The sequence below is a fragment of the Arvicola amphibius genome, chromosome 12, assembly GCF_903992535.2.
Source record: "Arvicola amphibius chromosome 12, mArvAmp1.2, whole genome shotgun sequence".
In the NCBI taxonomy this organism is placed as follows: domain Eukaryota; kingdom Metazoa; phylum Chordata; class Mammalia; order Rodentia; family Cricetidae; genus Arvicola; species Arvicola amphibius.
The window spans coordinates 93,005,526-93,030,313 of NC_052058.2; the positions used below are offsets into that span (position 1 = coordinate 93,005,526).

The window sequence follows — 24,788 nt, forward strand, 5'->3', positions numbered from 1 at the left end:
CAACAGACTGAATGACACAAAGTCAGTGTCTGGAAACGGAAACAAAGAACGTTCTAGGGCCCGGAACCTAGGGTTGGCTGTTTTTATGCTAGCCTTAGGACACACAGGACTAGATACAATTGTCTATGGCGAGATAGTTCCTTTTAAATGACAAGGGGATGAGTGGGGGTAAGAGGCAGGGTCTCTTTCTGAACCTTGGGTTCATTCATGTTTTCTTGACTAGGATGGAAGCTAGCAAGTCTCAGCGATCCTCCTGCCTCTGCCCAACTCAGATCTGGGGTTGCCTGTGTGGGTAGATTGCTGGGTTCATGAAGTAGGTAATGACATCCAAATTGGGGTCTTCATGCTTACACAGAAAGCACTCTTAGCCGCTGAGCCCTTTCTCTAGCCCTCTGTATCCAGCCCCTGAGCTGCTTGGCTTCAGGGCATCTCTTGTCTTCGTTCCCGCTGCAGTGTGATGGACAGTTGACCGTTGCTCTTTGGTGCCAGCCCTACCGTTTTGCTCCTGTTTCTCCTCTGTGTTTCTTTCCCTTCCTGCACGTGATGACTTCATCCCCCATCGACTTGCATAAGCTCTGAAGCACAAGTCTTTTGGCCAGAGGGGAACTCAACCATCTCAGTGTCTACTAGGAAGGTGGTAGGTTTGGAACTACACTGTCCCCCGCCAGAACTCTGGGGCACTGGGAGGCTCCCGTCTCTCCCTCTGGTTATCTCAAAGTTCTCATTTCCCCGAAGCAGAGACCTTGCACGAGGCCTCAAAGGACATCAGAGGCACAAAACATTCTGTGTGGAGCCTGATGGAGACACGGATTCCAGTTCAAGTCCTAGAGATTCTAAATCAGTGTACCCAAGATGGGATCCTGGCCTGTCCTTCAGTGGTGCGGGAGAATTGTCTGTATTCTGTCAATCATGTTTTAAATAAATGCTGATTGGCCAGGCAGGAGGTAAAGGTGGGGAAACCAGACAGGAAGTAGAAATGATGTAATGAGAACAGGAGAACTCTGGGAAGGAGGAAGTTGATTCCTCCCAGACTCCTGCCCAGATCACCAAAGCAGCAGGATGTGATCTGCAACCACTGAAAAAAGGTACTGAGCCACATGGCTAACATAGATCAGAAAAATGGGTTAATCAAGATGTGAGAGTTAGCCAGTAAGAGGCTAGAGCAAGTGGGCCAATCAGCTTTATAACTTATAGAGATCTCTGTGTTATTTCTTTGGCGTTTGCCAGCTGTGGGGTACCAGACAGGACAGAAACCAACAAACAAGCAGGCCTGGCTGCCTTATGTTACACTTCAAAGTGTTCCCTTTAAATCAAATGCAATCTGAACCCAGTGCAATCATCTGCCTTCATATTCTGCATAAACATGGATGTATATAGACGTGCTCAGGTGTAAATACCTGTGTGGGGGAGCATTTATGTGTACGTGGACGCCAAAGAACAACTTTGTTTGGCATCCTTAGGCCCTGTTCTCATTTGGGGTCTGTTTGTTTTTGACACTGAGTCTCTCAGTGGCCTGGACCTTGCCAACGAAGTTAGGCTGGCTGGCCGGTGAGCCCAGGAAGCTGCCTGTCTCTTCCTCTCCAGCACCAGGGTTATTGCTGTGTGCCACCATTACGCTGGGCTTTTTAAACAACCTGAGTCCTGGGGATCCAACTTCAGTCCTCATGCCTGTGTGGCAAGCACTTTGCCAACTGAGACATCTTCAAAGTACTGGCTTGATTAATAAGAGTTCCCAGAGCCAGATTTGATACTTCTTAAATATAATTGGGATTTAATATTGAGAAGACATTGCTTATTATTCAACTACAGAGAAATAGTGAATTCCTGTCAAATGGCTCAGTAGGTAAAATCATGCTACGTCCGGGAATGAAGTGAGGCACAGGGAGGGGCGGGGCTGTTGTCAGCTGTTCCCAGCCTAGACATTGAGTCTGGGTGCTGGAATTCTTGGCTGTGTCACCTTAGGTGAGGTCATTGTACCACTTGAGTTTCAGCTTCTTCACAGGGACTGGTGATTCTCTAAGCTGACTGTCCGGTGATGGTCAGTTAACTGCCTGGTTTCTGTTCATTGCTCAATACAACCGTCATCTTCCTTTAGACTCGCAGATAGGAGGACTCTCTCCTCCCTGCCTTCAAGGAGCAGGAAGGCTTTTGAGGATTTGTTACATGCTACTAGCATGGTGTCATGTGTGTGCAGTCCTAGACCTTGGGAGGCAGAGGCAGGAGGATCACAGGTTCAAGGTCAGCAGTGATAAAGCAGTGAGACTTTGTCTCAAAAAACTTTAAAATTGACAATATAGCGAGAGGTAAGGGCTGCGTGTTTGCCACTTCTGGGAGTATGCTTGATGGGGCTAATGTAATGTCTGTGATGCACATTCAGCCCGACAATCACACACTGTGTTCTTGTGTGCGATTTTGGTGAATCGAGGGGCTAGGTACAGCTGAACTCTTCTGTGGGCTGATTAGGCTGGAGTGGTTGGCTAGCACTCTAATCGGCCCAAGATTCCATGACAGGAATCAAACTAACAGAGTCCGAGGGTGTGGCTTAGTCAGCAAAGTGTTTTCCAGCATGCCTAAAGCCCGTGTTTGGTCCCTGGTGCCCCATGAGCAAGGTTTGATGGCGCATACCTATGATCCCAGCCTACAGGATGTAGGAGTACCAGATGTTCATAGTCATCCTGGCCTACATAGTGAGTTCCAGGGTGTCCTGAGATACATGAGATCTTGGTTTTGTTTTTGTTTGTTTAATAACAAACACCAATCAATACCTAGTTTAAGTCTTATTGATCTTTACTGTGCCTTGAACCTCTCTGGTTACCTAGTAAAACCACAGACTTATTCTCAGAATAAGTTTCATACATTAAAAAGAATCTAGAGGAGGAAAGAAATTATATTAAGATATAGTTATCAAGATTTTGAAACACAAATACACAATGATGTCATGAGATTGTAGTAGATTTGCTCCTTTATTAACGCAGCAAATTTTAATACTGGCTGCAGATTGCCATGCATTTGGAGCTCAGACAAACATAAATATTAAAAATAGCTGGCAGCAGTTGCTGTGTGAATGAAAATGCCTATAGTTTCCACTGGCCACAAATATCACAGAAGGTTCTCTGGTTGCCTGCGTTCCTGGAAAGAAATTCTACATTTTACTTGGAGGGTAGTGAAAATTAAGTTGTAAATTTTCCTTGTCCAAATTTGTGATTTTCCTAAACTCTCTGCTTGCCTTACCCTAAGGCTCCCTACTCCAGAGTGTAAAGACAAACACTGGGTTGAAGAGGTGGCTCAGCCAGCAAAGTGTTCACTGCACAAGCGTGAGGAGATCTGAGCTTGATCCCCAGAGTCCAGGTAAAAACCAGGTGTGGTGGCATACAAATGTGATTCTTGATCCCGTGCTGGGGAAGTGAACACAGGTGTAACCCTAGGACTCAATAGGCAGCCAGACTAGCCTAATTGGTGAGGTTTTGAGCAATGAGAAACCCTGTCTTAAAAACCTAGATAGAGGACTCCCAAGGAATGAATGACGTCTGATTTAATAGCTGACCTCTACAGTTGTATGGGGACACACACACACACGCACACACACACACACGCGCTCAAAACTCACAGAATCCCCTGTCTATGTTGAAGTAAGGTATATACCCTGAGAATGCCAATGTGTAGGGGGATTCTCATTTTTCTGGCATTTTCTTCCCCACTCGCCTCTGGATGACAAGCTCGGAAAAAATCGGGGACTTGTGTGGCTCTGAGAGCAGTGCCCAGCACAAAAGGTATTCAATAGTAGCTACTGAGTAAGAATTTGCTGAGGGAGACATGCATATGACTCCCAAGCCCAGGGGGAGATAGGCCAACTTGGACCCTCGCACCTAATCCAACTACTCCCAGGAGCTTGCATGCCTGTGCATTCTTCCTGCTCTTCCGACTTCTAGAACCTTCTAGAAGCAGCTTCTGGCTCTTTCTCTTCAGTGCTCCCCATCTTTAACTGCCTTCCCCATCATATCTCTTTTCATATTTTGACCAAAAGCAATCATTGCCTCCATTTCCTCCCTGTCTTACTCCCAGTTTTTCTTTTTTTCTGTCTTCTCCCCATTAGATAGGAATTTTATCCTCTCTTCATAAGAGAATATGATGACAGACAAAACCCAGAGCCTGGAATCATAAGGACACCTGACATACTGTACCACTGAGTTAGGTCACTAGTCCTTTATATTAGTGACATCTCTCAGAGCTGAGACAAAATGCCTGAGAAAAGCCACTTGAGGAAGGAAATAAAGAAGGGTTTTCTTGGCTCACAGTCTGGGGTACAGTACATGATGGTGGGAAAGACATGGCAACAGGAGGCTGAGGCAGCTGGTCACAGTGCATCCACAGTCAGGAGGCAGAGAGATGGATACCTGGGCTCAGCTCACTTTCTCCTTTTCGTTCAGCCCAGGACCCCAGCCCATGGGCGCTGCTGCCCACACAGTCAGGATAGATCTTCCCCCTTCTGTTGGGCTTCTCTAGGATCTTTCTCACAGACCTACCCCAGGTGTGTTTCCATGGGTTTCTATTCAGTCAGCTTGACAATGAAGATGAACCATCGCGACTCCTAAAACACTTGTTTTCTTGAAAGTCAAACAGGCTTTATTAAGAAACAAAATGCAAAGATGTAAAAGGGTACCATTGGCAGAGAGGGAGAGTCAGAGAGGTTGAGAAGGATGCCCCGCTCTGGGAGCCCTGCCTCCCCACACCTGGCCTCTTTCACTCCAGAGAGCACATCATGAGACACATTTCCGTCCTGGGATATGAATGGTCAGGCAACATGCCTAGGGCTGGACAGCTGGCATAGAACAGAAGAGTCTGGATTTCTCTGTGTCTCTAACACACGCCCTCGATTGTTTGTTCTTCACTAGGTGAGGCTTAGAAACTGGGTGGACCAGCCTGCAGCCACCTGCCTTTGATTCCCAGCGGAGGAAGACCAGCTGGATTTAATAGCCAGTTTCCTTAACCCTCCTGGCAGCAGTGGAGATGTCTGAAGGACACGAGTGTCCCTCCCACTGGCTTTCAGGTTACCAAAGCAAAGAACCCCAAGAAACTGAAATTTCCCCAGGATTTCATGCAGAAGAAGAGAAAGGGCAAAACCTTGACCAGCCCAAGGAGGAATGTGTCTTCTGGGAAGAGACGGTACACATTCCTGACAACTTGTCAGGTCACCTTGTGGCAGAGACTGGAGCTGAGACAAGGATGGGATAATAGTGGGCAGGAGCAACCTTGGCCAGGACTGTTTTGTTTTATGTGCTCTTGCCCTCTATTTAAATCTGAAGAAGGCCTTGGGTGGGAAAGGTCTCTAGGCTTCTCTGCTCCTCTTTCCAATGTGGCCATAATGAATACATCTCCCTTGCTTGCTTGGCATGAGTGTTTGTGTCTTTAATTGTCATTGCTTGCTTGTTAGAGGTGCCAGGGCAATGTTTCTTTCTTAAAAAAAAAACAATTGTGTATTTGAGAAAGAGAGAGAGAGAGAGAGAGAGAGAGAGAGAGAGAGAGAGACAGAGAGAGACACAGACAAAGAGAGACAGAGACACAGAGAGAGATGGTGGGCTCATATCATGTGGCAGAGGCCAACTTTGTGGGGTCAGCCTCTCCTACCATCTTTACAAGGATTCTTGGATCAGATGCAGGTAACTGAGCCTTACAGCAAGGACCTTTACCTGGTGAGCCATCTCGCTGGCCTGCTGAGTAATGTCATTCCTCCCAGCAGGTCTTGCTTGGTTACATCAGCCACCGCTTACATCCCGTGGTGATGGGAAATGGCTGTGAAAAACCTTCACACCCTCTCTCTCTTCCTGATTCCTAGGGGAGCATGAGCTAGCTGTCATCCAGAGGGCTGGACTCATCACAGAGTAGCCATTTCTCAGGGTACCACGATTGGCCTGGAACTGGGTCTGTCACCAGGGATACACAGGGTAACACCCCTTGGCTCGTAACTGGGTCTGTAGCCCAGGGATATGGTGATTCTTGCGTGATATCTGCTTCTGGAAGTAAATCTCTAGATATTTGCAACCTGGTGGAATGCACAGCTGGCTCTAGATAAATAATTTGACAGTGTCCTCATTCTCTTGGAAGAACACCTAGGACCCCTCAGAGACCTTAAATGAAATATTTTCCAAGCTCCCCTTGCTCTGCATGCTATGTTAATTATAGTGTGCTTATGGCGGTTGCTATGACTTAGACTAAGAGGCAGCTGAATCATTTAAGAGTTGCTTTTCAAACAAGGACATCCTCCATCCTTGAGGCTGGGAACTGTGCCTGCAATTTCTCTTTTTGCCTCTGTGTGTGTGTAGATCTAGGTGCACTTTTGTGCTGGAAACCAGAGTACAACCTGTGGCGGTGTGTCTCAGAGACAGGGTCTCTTGCTGGCTCCTGGAACTGGCTTGATTAAACGATGTTGGCTGGCCAGTGAGCCCCAGGGACCCACCTTTTCCCGCCTCTACAGCACTGGTGTTACAGGGCCATTGAAGTCAGGTCCTCATGATGGTGCAGTAAGCCCTTTGCTGACAGCCATTTCTCCAGCCACCCAATCTGTCTTTTGTTGGAACACGGAGGGGATTTCCATGCTCTCTTAGTGAGCCATGGCACTAAAGAATCTACATTTTTCAGAGTTGTCAGTTCTGGTGGAAGGTGTGGAACTGATGGATGTATTTAAAATCAGCATTAGCTACCAGAGCAAATGTTTCCTAACCCCCTTCTTCCTTTGAGCCTTGACTCTATTCCTGCTGGGCAGCTTCCCCTCTCTGTGTACGCAAGCCTTAGCTCTGCAAACCCCTGAGAGAAGAAGTCTCTGTGGCTGGCGGCCACACCTCACACACTTCTTTAGGTGTCTCCCAGTGGTGATGCGATAGGCTTCAGATTCTGGAATTGTGACTCAGCCTTCTGATCAGATAGCCCAGGACTCGCAGAGCTGAGAAAAGACCCAAGGCAACCAAGAAGCATAGGCACCATAAGACAGGGTCTATGAAAACAGCTATCTAGAAAGTTTCGAATTATTTTCCCTAGAAGACCCTATATTTTTAAAGTTGTTTTTAATTGTGTGTCTGTGTCAGGGTGTGTGCACACGAGTGCAGCACTCATGGTGGCCAGAGGTGTGTGCAGTGTGTGCCAGAGTTGTGTGCGGTGCCCCATGAAACTGGAGTAACAGACCACTTGGTGTGGTGCCTGGGCTCCAAACTTGGGTCCTTTGTAAGAGTAGTGCTCACTCAACCCATGAGCCATTTCTCCAGCCCCCAAACCCTACAGCACCTATGTGAGCTGACCTTGAGCTCTGACTGTAAGGCACATCACCTGAGAACTGCCATGTGGGTTTCTTCTTAACCTGTAGCTTAATCTGGATCATCTATAAAATGGAAATGACAATGTGATGGGGCAATGACAAAATAACACCTCATGAGTTCCTAACATGCAATGCAGTGTATAGCTGTCCATTAGTTATAATAGTCATTGCCATTATCTTGATTTTTTTGATATGTCTGGTATTTTACTTGGCACATAACTTATAGATGGTTGTTCTGGTGATAATAGTCAATTTCAATTTCATAAACAATTTAGTAAAGATATTATTTTATTTTTAGTTGCGTGTGTATGTGTGTGTGTATGTGTGTGTGTGTGTATGTGTTGTCATGTGCATGCAGGTGCCCCCAGAGACCAGAAGAGGTCATCAAATCCCTTGGAGCTGGAATTACAGGCACTAATGACCCCCCTGTCATGGATACTGGGACCTGAACTCAGGTTGTGTGTACTCTGACCATCTCCAGCCCGGGATCCATCGTATGCCTTTTTATCTGTGTATTGAGTGTTGTGATTATTTTCCCTTTTGAAGTTCATAGAATACATCTGAATGGAGACCAGCTGAGAAAAAGCTCTGCGTGGTACGGAGGAAGAGAGCAGTGTGGTTGCAGCGGGGAATAGTGGTCACTACATCGGTGAAGCTCTGAGTCGGGGCCTGGCAGATGGAAGGAAGAGACAGGGGCAGATAGGTGTTGTGTAACAGCCGTCCTCCAAGCAAAGCAACTCCTGCCTTCATAAGGTCAGTTTCTCTGCTGGCAGAAGATCATCGTGGCTGGACATTTCCCTCAAAGGAGGTTGAACTTTCAATGGAGGGTCCAACCATTTGTATGCAAGTTTCCCTTAATGGCACGGGGCCTTGGGAGGAGCTAGAGTATATAGGCTGAAGAAGCCTGGAAGTGGGAGGGGGTTGCATATCTGCAGCCACAGAAACGTCATCATCCATTCTGAGCGTAGCCCTTTCAGGGCAGCTGCTTTAGTGTTCCCCCAAGTGTGCCTGCCTGTAACCCCTGTAACCCCTCACGCATGCTCAGTGAGCAATCTCAATGAGCTTGTTGGTTTTCCCAGGGTGACTCCTAGTGAAATCAGGCTTTGGTGGGTCATTGGGAAGGAGGCAGGAAGAGACAACGCTTAGTATCTCCAAGGAGAAAATCCCTGTAACAGTGGGGCTAGTGAATACTGGCGGGAAGTCTAAGGGGGCTGGAGGGTGGAACAGCGGGGGTGGGAGGGTGGGGGGAGCAGGGGTATGGTGGGAGGTAGGCCCAATCTTACAGGAGGTGAGTTGGTGAGTATGTTTTTCCGCCCCCGCCCCCACCCCCACCCCTGCTGCTGAAGTAATAAGCACATACCGGATGCATTAGAATACTAGAATTATGTTCTGTCACAGTTCGGGAGGTCAGAGGTCAGGACTCGAGGCATCAGCTGTCTCTAGTGTGGTCAGATAAGGGAAGAAGCCCACCCACAGGTGTAAGTTGAGATAGTTTCATAGCCACCTTCCTGAGGTGCCTCAGTTTCCCCAGCCTCTCCGTGCATGAAAGGTTCAGGTGATCAGGAAAAAGGGGCAATTTCATGCCCACCTATGCTTGCCGGAACCTGATAGACAGACTCAGAATGAGCCCGGGAAGGAGCTTTTCTGCCGGTGCTGTGGATGCCTTCTTCATGGCGTGGCCACTGCCTTCTTGAACCCTCAGCAACCATGATTACCCACAGAAACCCCTCCTAAGACTGGGCCCTTTTAGGTTCTATCATGGAGAAGGGGAGGGGACTCGAGAGCATCCAACAAATTTGGTGGCTAAGAGGAGGGACTCATGAGGCCCCACCCCTCCCATAATATATATGCAGTCAACGGCTGCTGGGACAGAAGCCTTATCTTCTGTGGTGTGGCCACTTCTGAGCTGCTCATTCTCTTGTAAATAAGCCAGATTACTGGTTCACCAAACTGGACTTGGGTGGGATCATTGCATTGCTGGACTTTCTCTTTCTAGGGTATATATAAATAGGTGTTCATCTCCCCAGGACCAGTTCACAGGACACGGTGGCAGAGTGACCCAAGTTGCTCTGGCTCCTCCCAGTTAAAGAGAAAGTTCTGTCTCTCATGGTTGGCTTCCAGCTCTGCCTCTTGAATTTTCGTTGCCAATAAAATGGATCTTGGATTTGAGTGTCCCTTGCAGATATACTATTTCTTTCACAGAAGGACCTTAAGGAGCTTAACAAGTGAAACTGCAGACAAATCAGGGGTGGCTTTCGGCTCTGGCTCTGGGAAAGGGCTCTTTTACAGAGGAGAAGGATTTGTTATGACATTTAAGACATTTGACACATGATCCTGACTACAAAGACTCAGTGTGTATACAAGATGTCTTTCTTATCTATAGCACATTTGCATATTGGATCGTGAAGAATGAGCCATTAAAAATGACAAAAATGGACTTTCTTATGTAGGGACTTGGGAGCATACACATCCAAGTGACCTGTGTTTACTCAGAGGTCAGTGGTCTCAGGGAACTTTGGGGCAGACATGAACGTGTGACCCTCACAGGGCTGTATGATAGGCCATTGATACTACTTAACCCCACACCTAGAATGAATTGGCCCCAGTGAAGGCCTGGACCAGCACTCACTGTGAATACTGTGTGGTACTGGAAACAGCCGAGCGTAGTTCCAGGCTTCTGAGAGGCTAAGGAGGTCTTAGCTGGTCTGTGAGACAGAGTATAACCAGCCTACCGATGCTTAGACTTCTCCTGTTGCATTTTGCAAGGCCCCAGGTTTCCTGTTACACCCCATCTGAGTGTGTGTGGGGGGGTGGTGTCAGGGGGTTGGGGCAGAACTGTGTGGGGCAGAAGCTGAGTGTGAACAGTCCTCCATGCCGAGAATCTTCCACATGAGATTGGGCTGTCTCTGCGGAGTGTCTGGAGCGCTCCCTTTCTAGACCAGATGGGTGGATAAGGGGAGCTGCTAGAGGTGACACAGGCTTCTGAGGGTCCTGGACACAATGACCTTACATGACACGCCTCACTCCCTTAGTAAGAGAAGGGAGCTTTCCTTTCTCCCAGCCTTCTTCCCCGACAGGGCTGGCTGTGTCCATATTGGTTGTCCTGCGGCTCCCCATGGAGGCCACACTGGGTTAAAACTCTCCATTTCTGGAAAAGTCTTTTCCTTTGCTATCTGCTTGATGAACTCCAACATACCCTTTGGTTTTCACTCTGGTTTTTTTTTCTTTAATAGAGTCATCTCTGGTTTTTCCAACTGAATTAATCGCGAGCCCCCCTCTGGGAAACTGCTGCCGTGTGTACCACGGCGCCTCTGTTGTTCCATTCAAAATTGCTTTTTTATGAGTTGTCTTTCCTGGTAGACCGTGACTGCCAAAGGGCAGGAACCTGGTCGTATTCATTTCCGTTATCTTCACCTGTGGCTCAAGGCCATAATATCAATATTCCACAGACACTCAGGTTCAGACGGCGACAAGTGTCTCACTGAAGACACTTGCTCTCAGCTGTCCAGTGCTGCCCAGCTCTCTGAGATGCACACATCCTGCCCCCCTCCCTGGCCCATTCTCTTTAGAGAATGCTTGCATTCCTTTCTTCTCCTGCTTGCTGGAGACCTGCAAACTAATTGGCTAGCTCCGAAGTCTCCATGGCTTATGGTGGTGCATGCCTGGAATTGCAGCACTCTGGAGGCTGATGCAGGAGGATTGCTAGGAGTTACAGCTGATGGTAGAAATCAGTAAGCATTTCTTAAGTACCACTACTCTTTGAATAGTTGATGTTGAATTACTACCAGTAATCAGGATTTTCTAAAATAAACTTGGAATTATAGCTTGACCACTATCAAAAGGAGTGTTATTGATATGAAGAAGATAAAAACTCATATAATTGCTGTTAGCTAAATGTTTCTCCCAGAGTGCCATAATAATTCTTTAAAAGCTTTCTTCTTCTTCTTCTTCTTCTTCTTCTTCTTCTTCTTCTTCTTCTTCTTCTTCTTCTTCTTCTTCTTCTTCCTCTTCTCCTCCTTTTTTTCCCTTCTTCTCTTTCTTCTCTTCTTCCTTCTTCTCCTCCTATTTAATTTTATTTACTTGTTTTTATTGAACTATACATTTTTCTCCATTCTTCTCCCTTCCTCCCCCTCCTCTTCTACCCTCTCCCATGACTCCCCACACTTTCAATTTCGCGGGAGATCTTGTCTTTTTCTACTTTCCATGTAGATCAGATCCATGCATGTCTCTCTTAGGGTCCTCTTTGTTGTCTAGGTTCTCTGGGGTTGTGGACTGTAGGCTGTTTTTTTTAATGCCTAAATGTCTTCTGGGTCTGGGTTACTTCACTCAGTATTTTTTTTCTAGATTCATCCATTTGCCTGAAAATTTCAAGATGTCATTATTTCTTTTTACTGATGTATAGTACTGCATTGTGTAAATGTACCACATTTTCTTTATCCATTCTTTGGTTGAGGAGCATCTAGGTTGTTTCCAGGTTCTGGATATTATGAATAATGCTGTTATGAACATAGCTGAGCACGCCATTTTCATATGATGAGCATCCTTTGGGTATATACCCCAAAGTAGTATTGCTGGGTCTTGAAATAGATTGTTTCCTAATTTTCTCAGAAATCGCCATATTGATTTCCAAGGCAGCTAAACAAGTTTGCATTCCCACCAGCAATGGTGGAGTGTTCCCCTTACCCTGAATCCTCTCCAACATAAACTGTCATCAGTATTTTTGATTTTGGACATTCTGACAGATATAAGATGGAATCTGAGAGTTGTTTTGATTTTCATTTTTTCTGATGGCTAAGAATGTTGAGCATTTCCTTAAGTGTCTATCAGCCATTTGAGATTTGTCTGTTTAGAGTTCTCTGTTTAGGTCTGTAGCCCATTTTTTCTATTGGATTATTTGTTCTTTTGATGTCAAGCTTCTTGAGTTCTTTGTATATTTTGGAGATTAGTCCTCTATCCATTGTGGAGTTGGTGAAGATCTTTTCCCATTCTGTAGGCTGCTGTTTTGTCTTGTTGACCATGTTCTTTGCTTTACAGAAGCTTTTCCATTTCAGGAGGTTCCATTTATTAATTGTTGCTCTTAGTGTCTGTGCTACTAGGGTTATATTTAGAAATGAAGAACCAAAGTTCCTCCATTTTGTCCTCTGCCTCCATCTTGTGTTTTATGTAAGCTATTTCCCATAAAACAATTCGGTCCTCAGAAATGGCTAGGGGGAAAAAGTAACAGGGTAGCCACCTGGAAAGTACAGATAACCGTAGAATGTCCCACCTGAAGGTCAGCCGATAAGAAAACTTGACAAGCAACAGGAATAAAATCTGTAAAATGTCCATAGACATGAGCCAATCAGGATTAAACCCATCACCCCAAACCCTGCTAATATAACTTTTGATGTGGGATTCCCCTCTGTATGCTGTGAATACCATTGATTAGTAAAGAAACTGTCTTGGGCCTGTGTAGGGAATAGAGGTAGTATGCAGGAAAAGCTAAACTGAATGCTGGGAGAGAGAAGGTAGAGTCAGAGAGAAGCCATGTAGCCCCGCTGGAGACAGATGCCGGATAGACCTTTACCCAGTAAGCCACAGCCACGTGGCAATACACAGATAAATAGAGCTGGGTTAGTTTTAGATATGAGTTAGCCAGAAATACGCTTAAGCTATTGGTCAAACAGTATTGCAAATAATATGGTTTCTGTGTGATTATTTCTGTGCTGAGCAGTTGAGAAACAAACAAGCAGCCTTCCTACTACAAACTTTTCTGGCTTTTGCCTTTAAATAGTGCTCGCTGTTGTGCTGGCACGGTCCCTCCTCCTTGCAATTATGGTTATAATAATCAACCTTGCTTTTGCATTTCAGTGAGTAAGTCTCTCTGGTGGTCTTTTGGGGTCCCCACAGACTGGGCGTAACAAGGAAGTGGTCTCCTCTGCTGCTATCTTTTTTTTTTAAAAAAGGTTCATTCATGCATTTATTATATTATGTATACAGTGTTCTGCCTACATGTATGCCTGCAGGCCAGAAGAGGGCACCAGATCTCATTACAGGTGGTAACCACCTGTATGTGATGGTTGGGAATTGAACTCAGGACCTCTGGAAGAGCAAGCAGCCAGTGCTCTTAACCACTGAGCCATCTCTTCAGCCCCTAATAGCTCTCTAAGACTTGTAAAGATGATTGTAAGAGCTGTAAGAAATTATAATCAGTTCATGTGTATGGCTACCTGCCCTGACTTGACACTTTGTGTCCTGGGGCTCTGAATTTTTTTTTTTTTAACAATTCTATTCCGTTCTCACCCTCCTCCGTGGATCCTCATCCATCTGTACCTTTCTTCCTGGAGACTGCGTTAGGGGAGAACTCAGAACTCAGTCATGGCAGTGAAGTGCGGGGGAAGATCTTCACGCTCGCACGTGCGTGCGCGTGCACACACACACACACACTAGACTTGGACGTTATTGTGATGACATGGGTTCTCTGAGATTACAGCTAGGCAGGGGAAGGAGTACACAGTATGAAACTCACAGAGGACATAGGGATCCTGGAGCTTCATGCCAACCCAGCAGCTGAAGTCCCCCAGAGCCCCTCTGCCTGTGGGATTTCCATGATGCAAACCAATAAAGCCTCCTCTTCATTTATATACCAGTGGTCATGAGGCTCTGAACAGCTGCAAAAAGATCTTTCTATAAATCAGAAAACCATGCTGAAATGCACAAGTTCATAGAAAGAGTGAGACTAGCAGCGTGTACCTGAGATGAAACAGAACCTGTGGATAGATCTGTAACAACAATGAGACTGATTTTCATTTCTGTTGCTGTGATGTAAAGACAATACGGGGGAAAGGGGGTTTATTTGGCTCACATACAGGCTACAGTCCATCCTGGAGTGGACATCAAGGCCACCTCAGGAACCTGGTCACGTCAGAGCCACACTCAAGAACAGAGAGAAAGAAATGCCTCTTGAGCTCACAGGCCAGAGAGACAATATATGGGTCTAGATTGGTGTGTGTGTGTGTGTGTGTGTGTGTGTGTGTGTGAGAGTGTGTGTGTGTGTGTGTGTGTGTGTAAGAGAAAGAGAGATTCAGGATGGGCCCTGCGCTATTGTTAAGAATATCTCTAATCCCAGCACTCGGGAGGCAGAGGCAGGCGGATCTCTGTGAGTTCGAGACCAGCCTGGTCTACAAGAGCTAGCTCCAGGATAGGCTCCAAAGCTACAGAGAAACCCTGTCTCGAAAAAACCAAAAAAAAAAAAAAAAAAGAATATCTCTTAGAATGGCTAACCCCAAGAGGTTTGTGAATATCAATATATATTAGTATATAGGGAAAATATATGAACAATAAAACCTCCAAACTAAAAAAAAAAAAAAGAAATGACCTATGCTCACTGCTCTCCCTCTGCAAGCTTTCACACAGCTTTCTGCTGTCATTTAACTGTGGGCCCTCTGCCTAGGGAAGGGCGGGCTGGGTCCTTCTTATATTAACTAACAGTCATGGTACTCTTCCCGAGAGCTGCCCCCAGGCCAACCTGATTGAGACAAGTCCTCAACTTCAGGGCTCGGCTCAGGCTGTGGTGAATTCACAAAGAAAGGGCCAGATGACTCCACATCTACTAAGCTCATTGGTTTCCTCGGTATTACACTTCATGGAATTACACTTTGCTCTTGGGACCTTAGGAGGAGGGGCTAGTTTATATCCTTCCCGGGGAAGGAATTCTTACAGCAGTAGTAGAGAAAATCCAAATTTCAGAAGGACACTGAACTGGGAGTCAGTGAGCCAGATTACCTGACTACACCTCTTGTTGTGGAATATTATTTTAGGATGTGTTACATTTGTTTAATGATGAAAAAATATGTTACATTCTTTTACGCTGCATTTGTTTAACTCTATAAAGCTGTCTAAAACACCTGATTGGTCAAATAAAGAATTGAACGGTCAATCACTAGGCAGGAGAAAAGATAGGTGGACCTGGCAGGCAGAGAGAACAAATAGGAGTAATCTGGGAAGAGAAGATCGAGGAGCCAAAAAAAAAGGAGAAGAGGAGGAGGAGGATGTCAGGAGCCGGCCACCCAACTACGCAGAAAGCCATGGAGTAAGAAGGAAAGAAAGCTATGTAGGCTAGAGAAAGAGAAAAGCCCAGGGTAGAGGGGATAATTTAAGTCAAGAAAAGCTGGCTAGAAACAAGCCAAGCTAAGACGGGGCATGCGTAACTAAGAGTAAGATTCTGTGTTTATTTGGGAGCTTGGAAGCGGACCCCAAAGAGCTAAGAAGTAAACAACAATCAACTTCTTCCCTTACTTGCTGCACCGCTCTTGGGACTTTCATCTCTCTTTTAAAGACAAAGAGAAGAGTAGCAGTCAGCCACACTCACAGGGTCAGTGGGGTCCAGAGGGACGAGATTATTATTTGTAAAGTGCTATAAAATATATTATACTTTTCTGTCTTCACATGAGCTCTCCGAAAGCTGTCAGCCAGTGGAAAACAAAAGGATGTCACGGCTACTGTCACCTTTCATTCCTTCTGAATAAATATCCCCCAGCTAATCTGCAGTCACCGAGGACTCTCATTAACATGGAACGTAGATAATTCATAAAGAGCTACAACAGCTCAGAAAGGGTTTAATCAGTTGCCTTCACACTTAATTATTTTAAAACCTCAATAATGGTCAAATGAGCTGCATGGCACTTTAATTAATTTGCATTAAGCCCAGAGGTCTTGAATGAGCAGCTGAGTTTATGAACACAAAGTCTAAGGGCTTGACAAGGGCATGGCAAGCCTGAGTGAACATCTGGGTTAGCTCCCATTGGTACCTCCCAAGTCAGTCTCTGTGTGTGAGTTATATTTACATAATTCCTTTCTTTGTTTATTTTATTAAAATTGGCCTTGAAGCCTCTGAAAGTGAACTCATTGCTGTAGTTTGCTGGGGAATGCTCTGGCATTAGATATGGATTTCAGTTGTTTATTTCTCCCTCCTCTAGTTTCTACGGTTAATAGAGAGGTGAGTGGATTACTTTAGTTTTCAGTTAGATATGTGTGCATGCGTGCATGCATGTGCCTGTGCGTATGCGTGTGCGTTGCGTGTGCGTGTGTGTGTGTGCTATGCCTGAGGGGGCATGTGCTCTTACATGTGCCAATGGAGAGAAGAACTGAGACTTTGAACACCCCGTCACAGTGGGCTGCTAATCAGTGTGCTCCAATGCAAATCCCCAGTGGATGACAAAGACATCCTGAATCCATTCAATCTGAGCCACATGCACCCTCAAACTGGCTTTGCTCAGTAGTTGAGGGCTGGGCTGGTCCAGATCCAAGCCTTACTCTGAGTCTGTGAAATGGGGTAAAGGAGCACAGTTCCTTCTCTAAAATCAGGAACATGTTTGGCAGAGCCTGTGATGGCCTGGGGCCAGGGCTTTGGGGGAGCTGCGATCCTGAGATTCCAACTCTTCCCACCCTGTGGCGCTCTGGTTGTCAGTCCAAGGCCACCCTGTACTGGTCTCTGACCACCTTGAGATATTCTGTTCCCCTTGTGTAACATTGTTTAATTAGCTGAATTTCCCATTGTCTGATAGCTTTCTTCTGGTACAGTCCCGTTTCTCCCTTGGGAACAGTATACGTATGCTGGTCTATGTTCTCATAACCTTGCTCGGGGTAGACAGTTTGTTCAAGACCTCCTGAGCCCACCTACTCTTATGATCCCCTGGCTGTTGTGAAATAATCGTTTCTGTACACTGTGAATATGTGTCATCAGATTGACTTAATAAACAGCTGAACAGCCAATAGCCAGGCAAGATTTTCAGAGCAGAGAGGATTCTGGGAAGAAGAAGGGTGGAGAAGCCAAACAGACGTGGAACAAGTCAGACATACAAAATGGAATAAAGGTAAAAGCCATGTGGTGGGATGTAGATTAATAAAAATGTGGGTTAATTTAAATGATAAGAGCTAGTTAGGAACAAGGCTAAGGTATGGGCCAAGTTTTCATAATTAATAAAAGTTTCCATGTGGTTACTTAGGAGCTGACAAGTGGGACCGAAAAATTTGCCTGCACCTGGGCCTTCTTCCTCAGTGCTCTGTATTGAAGAGCAACCTGCTGGTCCAGGTCACTCAGTGCCAGGGCTGTTTGTCTTAAGCCCCAGACACTGCTCTCTCAAGCATGGCTGTAGGGAGGATGTACCACCCACATTAACATGTCTCCAGATTCGGAGTAAAAACCTATCCCATTCTGAGACATTTTTACTCAAATTGTCAGGTGGGCAAAAAAGAAAAAGAAAAAATTGGGTAAGAGAGTCATCATACATCTGACTGATTTCACTGGTAGATTTTCTGCTTAAAGATTTATTTTTCTAAAAGTGTGTGTGTGTGTGTGTGTGTGTGTGAGAGAGAGAGAGAGAGAGAGAGAGAGAGAGAGAGAGAGAGAGAGAGAGAGAGAGAGAGAGAGAGATGGGGGAGGAGTTATGACAAATAAGTGCAGGTTTCTATGGAGTCCAGAAGAGGACATCGGTCACACCCCAGGGCAGGAGTCACAGGTAGTTGCGTGTCACCTGATGAGGGAGGGTGCTTGGAACTTGTGCCTCCGCTAGAGCAGGACGTGTACTTAGCCACTGACATCTGGCCAAGCCTGTCCCTGGTATATTTCCTCTCATTTCTAGAATGCTGTTGGTTCTAGGGAAAGAAAGCAATCTGGGAAGGTTTGATTATGATAGCTCCCATCCCCTTCAATCCCATCAATGGTGTTGGCTTTATCAAGAGACAAAGCAGTGAAAGGCAGCTATTTGGAATAAACGATTGGGGCGCTCCCAGAATTTGGAGCAATTACATCTGCTGTAACATGCAGTGTGAATTGTGTGGTGGTTGTCAGAACACCTGTTAGATTTAGGAGCCAAGTGTTGACAGGAAGTTGATGATCTGGCCCGTCTAAACTTTTGGGGTTACTTAACAGAATGGATGTTGTTTGGAAGTTTCCTGTATTAACTTTTGGACCTGGCAGACATGTCTTGCAACAGAAGTGCCGAGCTAGGGAGGGCAGGGAACTGGCAGTGTCTTCTACAGGTGCTTAACTCAGACACTTAGATTTTAACTGGTGCCAAGTGTCTAGGTCAGATCTCAAGTGAGCAGACTGGCTTATCCTGATCTACAGGGGTCTCTCGGTCACAAGGTGAAAATAGATGCTATATATCTGTCATATCGCATACAGGGGAATCAGGTCTGGGGGTGTCTTGTGATGTGAGAGAAAGGGACAGGAGAATGGAGCTAGTGCCTGGTCATTGTACAGCAGTTGAATACGTAAACTTGAGACTCATATCGATCTGTGTTCAAGTCCTGTCTGGGCTATGCAACATAGGACTGATAAATTGAATTCTTCTGGGTTAATAGCTTCATGTACAAAAGGGAGAGTTAAGATGAATTGTATTCTCTCCATGGATATTAAACTCTCTCTCTCTCTCTCTCTCTCTCTCTCTCTCTCTCTCTCTCTCTCTCTCTCACACACACACACACACACACACACACACACACACACACAGTGGGGAGCAAGTAGCCCAGGCTCTGGCTTTGAACTCCCAGTATAGCTGAGAATGGCCTCCTGCCTCCATCTGGCTAGGGCTGGTGTTACAGATGTGCACTACTGTGCCTAGTTAATTCAGGGCTGGAGACCAAACCCAGATCTTTGTGCACGCTAGTCAGCACTTCACCAACTGAGTCACACCCCAGCCCCTTCATGTTGTCCATATTTTAAAATCCCAACACCAAGAACCTGAGTATAAGACCATTTGGAGCCGAAGTCCTTAGAGGGATAACAAAGTTAAATCAAGTCATTGCTGTAACCTGTAATCATGATTATGTGGCCTGACGTGCAACATCCCCCATAGGTCCACATGTTCAAATGCTGTCCCCAGCCGGTAGCACTATGAAGGTCATAGAATCTTCAGGACATAGTGTTTGGCTGGGGAAAGTAGATGGTAGACCCTCTGGTCACGTTACCTGTCTGCCTTCTGTATCCTGGGTGCAGGTCATGTCCCTGCCGGCCGCCATGCCTTCCCTACCACGACACACCGGCTCTTCACACTATCACCCCACATAAACCCGTTGTTCCTTAAACTGCCTTTTCCAGGCAGAGCAACAAACCAAGTAGTGGCAGCGCTTGAAGAAGAGGGAGGATACCGCACACAGGTTCCAGGGAGGAGACTGCCATCTGCAGGTGGAAGGGAGCATCAGCGTGGACACGCCGGAAATTTACTCCAGAATAGCAAGAAAATACGTTTTTGTTGTGTAGTCATCTAGTCTATGGCATTTTGTTATAGCTGTCCTTGCCAGGGGATAACAGATTCCTATACATCTCCTGCGCTGTGAGGTTTGAATGTGCCCCTGGGGCAAAACAGGTGCAATAGAGTCTGGCTTTCAGTTATGTGAATTCTCATGCTCAAATAGCGTTTAAAATATTATTATTATTATTATTATTATTATTATTATTAGTGTGTGTGTGTGTGTGTGCGCGCGCGCACGCACGCGCGTGCACACACAGGCTAAAGAGCTATGTAGAACAGGAGATCCTGGACTGAGCACAGGCAGGCAGCGTTAGTTTATTGCTCTCTGCTCTTGACTGACCGCGAGTGTTACGTAACTACCTGCTTCAAGTTCTGGCTACCTTGACTTCCACAAAGCGCTGGACTGTAGCCTGCAATTGTGGGCTACAATAAGCCCTTTCTCCACTAAACTGCTTTTGTCAGGATATTTTATCACAGCAACTGGAGGCAAAACTAGGACCCCACTATGGAGACACGTGGCCAGAGTCACTACGCATCTTTTGCCGTCCCAGATCAATGGCATTTGATCCAGCTACGCTTTACATCCCATACCGCAAGAGTAATGTGCTGTAGACAGGGCATTTTTTTTATAAGCTACAAATGGTTTCTTTAACACTTTGATTTATTGCTAATCTCATTTCCCGTTCAATAATGGCTGCACTTGATGGCAGCTCAGTATGTGTGTGTGTGGGAACCATGGGAATTATTACTGGGAAGTCTGGCTTCATCCGACTTAGCATTCATTAATGCTAAGTGGAGGGCAAAGAGCAAAACCAGATCAGGATGCCCTGACAGGAGGCTGGGCTTGAGGGGGACTTCTGGAGAGGTGAACTGTGATCCAGTTATTGAGGTACAGTGTTGGGGGAGGCTGCTCGTTCATTTCCCGGCCGCCCAGACTCAAAATAATCACACTGAAACTATATTAATTGCAATACTGTTTGGTAATAGCTTAAGCATATTTCTAAGTAGCTTTTACATCTTAAATTAACCTATTTCTATTATTTTATATTTTACCATGAGGTTTGTGGCCTACCAGCAGAGTTCTGGTTAGCAGCTAGTGTCTTTCTCCTCTGGTAGCTACATAGCGCCTCTCTGACTCTGCCTACTCTTTCTCTATATATATCTCTTCCAGCCTGGCTATATTCTGTTAAACTATTGGCTTAAAGCAGCTTCTTTAATAACCAATAAAAGCAACACATAAACAGAAGGACTTCCCACACCAGAGCACAAGGAAAAGACTCTAGGAGGTTAGCTATGTCAGGAGAATGGAGCCACTAAGTGTCCCTGAGGAATAAATGACAGAAATAATGAAGGAATGAATGAATAATTGTGTGTGTGTATGTGTGTGTTATGTGCACATGTATGTCTAGGCATGTATATACATGTGCTGGCCACAGTAGGGCATCAGGTGTCCTGTTCTATCATGCCCCACCTTGTTCGCTTGAGGCAGGGTCTCTTATTGAATTTGGACTAGGCTGATGGCCAGCAGGCTCCAGTGGTCCTCCAGTCTCCATCCCCAATGCTGGGGTCACAGGCATGTTCACGCCTGTGCCTGGCTTTTCATGTGGGTACGGGAGATTCAAACTCAGGTCCCCCTGCATGTATAGCAAGAGCTCTTACCTGCTGAAACATCTCCTCAGCCCCGGGAATGAGTCCGTTAAAGGTGATGTAAAATTACTCAGACAAATGATCCCAGGACCACAACACAGCAGCCAGGCATAAGCTCTTCTCTGCTGCAGAATTGTCTGGTTCCTTTTGGATCTTAGCTTTGGATGGCATCTGAGGAAAAGTGCTTATCACTGCCATCACCCGAGAAGGAAGGTCTCCTTGGGGCTAATTGAAACTGAACACAGCCACCAGCCTGGTTGCCTGAAGTCTGCGGGAGCAGTTGCTTGACCAAGGAGTCCCCTGGCAAATTGATCTATTCCCGGCTGAAAAATCAGCACTTTTCTTCCTTTTTTTGTGTGTGAAATAACCTAAGATCTCCCAGGCCTTCGGCAGATTGACTGTGCGTGCAGCTCCTGCAGAAAGCAGAAGTGATAGACGTGCTGGGTTGTTAGCTCCCTTACCCACAGTGTGGAGCTGGATTTAATTCAGCAGAAAACAATCTCCAGGAGAACAAGTCCACCTGTCTGGATGTCCAGGACCACAGGAGACTAAGGGACCTCAGAGGCCTGTGAAGACAGGTGGAGGTCAGGTCCCGATGACACCCAGCAGCAGAAGGGAGGATGGGAGCAGATGGACACCCGAGGTCATTAGTGACTCAGGATTGGCATGTTCATCCTATTCCCTACCCCCGCCCCAAGGGGTGACACACAGCAGGCGGGCCCATCTCCCTGTGTTATAGAAGCTCTCATCTAGAGTGGGTACCAAGAACAACCTACTTCCTGAGGAAATGTATTATCTTGAAGGGAGAAGTGGGCGTGGAATAAGCAGATTGGTTCTTCTCAGACTCATCAAATTGTCCCTGGGGGAGAGGAGGGTAGCCAGGAAGAAGGAGGTATGGCGCCAGCATCTTCTTTTGGTAGCTGACTGAACCAGGTAGTGTTTCATTCAGGAACTTTCTCAGCGGTCCCCTCTACTTCCTCCTTCCCTCCCTCTGCTTATTCCCGCTTTCTCTTTTACCCCCTCCTTTCTCTCTTCTCCCTCTCCTTTTCTTCTTTCCCTCTCTTCTTTCTTTCCTTTTTTTTCTTGATGAAGGTATGGATCTATTTTTATAGTATTTTGGAGCCTCGAATATGTTGAGTTTGTTGCATGCTCACAGCTTCCTTCTTGCTACAGGATATCTTATATGATTCCTTTTCTTCCTGGTTGCCAGTGACCCACGTCTTCTCACCTTGGTCTGCTTAAAAACCACAAGTCACCATATCAATGTGTGTCTTGCTTCTGTCTTTGCATGATGTCCTATTTGTTTATGAAGTTGTCTTTCTGTAGAGATTTATGAAAATGCATTTCATCCTGCCCTAGCCTGGTAGAACTGAGTTTTCTAAGGGCAATGACCACACAATCCAAAGTATTTGATGAGGCAAAGAAAGGTTTTACTTTTGCAGAACGGTGCATAGGGGTGCCAAAGCCAGCAGGCTCACACCCTAATGAGTGTCCTGATAGGCTTCTGCTCCAAAGACAAAGGGTTCCTGTGCTGCCCCAGGGGTGCTCAGAGCTCAACCTCACACTCTTACATGACTGGCTAATTAAAGAGGTGGTATTGATAGTTGGGACATGCTTTGTTACAGAAAAGTTCTTAGTCTCAAGGGATTTTGCCCTATGACATTTTCTCAATTTTCTTTAATAAGTGATGCTTCTTGTGTCTTATTTAACCCTTTAATAGAAAATACAGTAAACTTCTCTTACGCTTTCCATATAACCTCAAAAGCCTGTTCTTTTAAATTAATTAATTAAAAAAGAAATCTATCTTTTCTTATTTTGCATACCAATCCCAGTTCCCACTCCCTCCCCTTATCCCTCTCCCTCCACCTCCTGTCCCCTACCCCCTATTCAGTCCTTAGAAAGGGTAAGACTTCCCATGGGGAGTCAACAAAGTCTAGCACATTGCTTTGAGGTAGGACCAAGGCCCTCCCCCACTATATCTAGGCCAAGCAAGGTATCCTTTCAAAGAGAATGGGTTCTAAAAAAGCCAGTTCAAGCACTAGGGATAAATTCTGGTCTCTCTGCCAGTGACCCTACACTACAGTCTGCCCCAGCCATACAACTGTCACCCACATTCAGAGGGCCTAGTTTGGTCCTATGCTGCTTCCCTTGCTGGCAGGCCAGACGTGGTGAGTTCCCATTAGCTCAGGTGAGCTGTTTCAGTGGGCAAACCCATCAAGGTCTTGACCTTTTTGCTCACATTCTCACCCCTCCTACTCTTTGACTGGACTTTGGTAGCTCAGCCCAGAGCTCCATTGTGGATTTCTGTATCTGCCTCCATCAGTAGTCAAAAGCCTTTTTTGGGATATGGAGGGAACACACCTATATTAATTACTTTTCTGTTGCTGTGACAAACCATTGTGACCAAAAATGACTTAAGATTCAGAGAGTTCATTTTGACTTACGGTTCCAGAGGGATAAGAAGAGTCCATTGTGGTGGGAAGGCATGGCAGCAAGTGGCAGATACAACTGTAGGAGCAGGAAGCTGAGAGACTGTATGTTCAACCACAAGCACACAACAGAGAACTGGTTGAGGCTATGGACTCTTAAGGCAGCCCCTCCCTCACTGACGTAATTCCTTCAGCAAGGAAGGCTGTGCTACCTCCCCACACAGCACCACCAAGTGGGAACCAAGTGTTCAAACACCTAGGCCTCTGGGGGACACTTCTCATGCAAACCACCACAGCACCTAAACACCTTTGAAGTTTGTCTAGAAGATTATAAGGATAAGTGCAATGCTTTGTACAGGATGGTGGAGTGATCAGGAGCGGCTCATCTTTGCAGGGCTAAGCCTCTCTGCTGCTTGCCTGGAGCCTGGTGGTGACAGCTCTTAGTGTGTGAGAGCATGCACAAAGAAGCATCACAGTGAACCCGTGACCGGCTGAGTGTCCAAGGGACTGGTGTGCCGAATGGGGGCTCCAGGAGGCCAGTGAACAGGAAGAATGTGTGTATATCGTGACTACTGTGAGCCAGACAGAAGTTCCCAGAAAAGAGCCACACCTGGGTTAACGATTCTACAATGCTAAAGTCAAATTATTTTGGAATATTTTTAGTCTCTGAAAGCCATTCAGTGCCTACCTCTGTGTCTGACCTAATATTCTTCTATCTGCCAGAACTTTGAAAATGTATTAGCAAACCACTAGTTTCAACCAGTCTAAAAAGAGCCCACTAGATGGGCACCTTAGATAGTGTGTCAAGGGCTCCATCCAGTGGGGACCCTTCAAATCATTGGTGGGAACATGGGTAGGCAAGTCATAGCAAAGTAAGGTGATCTCTGTTGTGGGCCTCAGGCGCTGTCTAGTGGGGTCCTTTTAGACTGGTTAGAACTAGTGGTTTGCTAATACATTTTTAAAGCTCCGTCAGACGTAAGAATATTAGGTCCGATCACCTTACTTTGCCAAGACTCGCCTACCTGAGTTCCCACCAACATGTTTGAAGGGAGTCTTGATTTATGACTTTCTTTTCTCATGTTCCTATAAAAACTTCAGTTGTTACATAGAATTTGGGGAAACCTGAGTCTGTGTTCCCAGGCCATGGTCACTCATTGATGGCTCCAGACT

At 46.0% G+C, this 24,788-nt stretch overlaps 1 long non-coding RNA gene across 4 annotated transcripts in view; it reads left to right on the forward strand.

Moving 5' to 3' along the window:
• LOC119799560 overlaps window positions 1-24,788 on the forward strand; it is a 78,184-nt gene that overhangs the window by 17,871 nt on the left and 35,525 nt on the right. The window contains exons 2-5 of one of the 4 annotated variants that reach the window (XR_005282858.1): window positions 3,238-3,348; window positions 4,893-5,942; window positions 7,853-8,059; window positions 9,303-9,475. This is a non-coding gene — a long non-coding RNA (uncharacterized LOC119799560). Of the gene's footprint in view, window positions 1-3,237; window positions 3,349-4,892; window positions 5,943-7,852; window positions 8,060-9,302; window positions 9,476-24,788 lie in introns of those variants that run through there. The other 3 variants (XR_005282860.1, XR_005282861.1, XR_005282859.1) reach the window with 3 other exon arrangements.